At 32.6% G+C, this 2,500-nt stretch overlaps 1 protein-coding gene across 1 annotated transcript in view; it reads right to left on the bottom strand.

The window, feature by feature from the left end:
- Nucleotides 1-2,252: 2,252 nt before the first annotated feature.
- The window catches only part of LOC143036646 (organic solute transporter subunit alpha), an 89,320-nt gene continuing 89,072 nt past the window's right edge, over nt 2,253-2,500 (bottom strand). Inside the window, exon 11 of the mRNA XM_076204205.1 lies at nt 2,253-2,500. This exon is cut by the window's right edge and continues 1,158 nt beyond it. The gene's annotated coding sequence lies outside the window, so the exon portion shown is untranslated.

Consider the following 2,500-nt stretch of genomic DNA (forward strand, 5'->3'; position numbering starts at 1 on the left):
TTCAAATATACATAACTGGATACAACAGTTCTTCCTTATCTCGTAAATATTCATGTATAAAAAACAATTCAAAGAAATCATGTTATGTACAAAGAGAAGGTAAAGTGTATTTACAAAGTTTTACAGAAATTGATGGGGATATTGACTAGTGTTATAATCACACATATCTCTGGGTTTATTTACAAAAGAAAAAAAAATCGTTACTTTCAACAGAATATCCTATACAGACTCGTCCACGCGTTCATTTTCGACATGATTTACTATGCAATTTATTTTCACTATCATTAAATTGATATAGATCTGTTGAAAAAAATAGCTTAATTATAAGAAAGCTATTCTATACAGAAATATATCAAGTACATGAAAACAAAATATATATTTGCATAATTCTTATATGTCAGGTTAGGGGTGTCAACAAATGTATACAACATAGGTTTTGGTTTGTGAAAGAAGGACACATCTTGAAACAATTCTAGTCGGCCGCAGAATCTATACAAAAATACTTGCTCACAAAGTGCTAAAACTTCCTCACAAAGTGCTACTCGAGAGAGGCTCTCAGGAAACATCTAGTGAATTGGTTGCATGATCGATCATATGAATTTTAAAGACCGGAATCGACGTTGAACAAGCACTTGTTATAACAATGAAAATACGTAATACACAAGCTGCTGCGCAACTCGTGAAATATTGCCACCACAACCCAGCGACGGGTAATCATCTTAGATATCGATTCTAAGTTTTGCTCCTTGAGCTTGAAGGAAGAAGAAAGGAGGAAGAAGGAAAGAGGAAGAAAGGGGAAGGGAGAAGGGAGAAGTAAGAAGGAAGAAAGAGGAAAATAGAGGGTGAATAAGAGGAAGAAGGAAGGAGTAGAAAGAAGGAAGGAGGGAGAAGTAGATGAAGAGAGAAGAGAAAAAAGAAAAAGAAGAAAAAGAAGAAAAAGAAGAAAAAGAAGACGAAGAAGAAAAGAAGAAGAAAAGAAGAAGAAAAGGAGGAAGAAAAGACGAAGGAGAAAAGAAAAGGAAGAAAAGAAGAAAAAGAAGAAGAAAAGAAGAAGAAGAAGAAGAAGAAGAAGACGACGGAGGAGAAAAGAAGAAAGAACACAAAGAAACACAAAGGAAGAACAAACAACGGCCTACTGGCCCTAACGAGGCTGTTTGTGTTTACTATACTAAGCTACAATTAAGAAAACAGGGTAGCTAGGCGATAGAAGATGAGCTAACACTACTGCTACCACTATCCTATCCAATTACAATTAAATGCCGGGCTGTCAGATCTTTTATTGCAAGGGATAATATCTTATTTGCGGATTAGAGTCTAAGTATTTATCTAGGCGATTTTTAAATGTTGTTATTGTGTTACTTTCAACGGCAGTGGAAGGCAACGAAATCCACGCATTAACAACCCGGTTAAAGAAGAAATGCTTACTTTCATTCGAAGAAAATCTTTTACCAATTACTTTAAAATCGTGACGTCTTCTTGTATTTGATTGGTCTAATAAGAAAAAATAGAAGAAGAGGAAATAGAAGAAGAAATAGAAGAAATACAAGAAGAAATAGAAGAAGAAATAGAAGAAGAAGAAGAAGAAGAAACCTGTGTCTAGCTGCCGAGCAAGGCTGTATGCTCCGACAAAAGAAAAACGAAACGGTAATACTAAACAAACAAGATCTTTGTTCCCTTTTGTCTTCCTAAGAGTGTAGCTACCAGTGGGGAGCTTTTTTGTTCTCAAAAACACGGTGGATTTACTTCTATTTACCTCCGAGACCTCAATATATACCAGTTGCCTGTGAAAGAACCTACAGTTGGAATCAGGAATTGCTTGGAAATCGAGGTAGACTATTCCAAATGAAAAAGAAAGATTGATAAAGAGTGTATATATATATATATATATATGTATGTATATATACATATATATATATATATTATATATATACATATATATCTGCATACATACATATATATATATATATATATATATATATTTAAATATATATAAATATATATGTATGTCCATGATTAGGTTCGATCTTAGCTAATGCCTGACTTGTCCTTCGTAGAAGTGGCTCCATTGCGCTGTTTATCCTACAATCTTTTACTGTTTCTCCACTTATGTGTACCTAAGTGATTTCGCCATTACTAACAAATTGCTTCCTTCTAATCTCTTTCTTATATTCTAAGATGAAAATTTCCCTAGTACTAACTGAAAAAAAAAAAAAAAAAAAAAAAAAAAAAAAAAAAAATATATATATATATATATATATATATATATATATATATATATATATATATATATATATTTGTCTCAATTTCTTTTCCACTCTTATGTGAAAAAATATTTCTTCTTGTCATTGTGGGTGATGATCATAATCCCATTAACATAAGATCAATGAATTCGAGGTCAGGTTGGCCATAGCGTCAAAACTATGCTCACACGAAATATCTTCTTACCTTTGCCCACTTCCTTCAAAATAAGACAGAGCATGGACAACAATAAACTACACTG

Source organism: Oratosquilla oratoria, chromosome 2 (assembly GCF_046742065.1).
Source record: "Oratosquilla oratoria isolate Oo_2021 chromosome 2, ASM4674206v1, whole genome shotgun sequence".
NCBI classification, from domain to species: Eukaryota; Metazoa; Arthropoda; class Malacostraca; order Stomatopoda; family Squillidae; genus Oratosquilla; species Oratosquilla oratoria.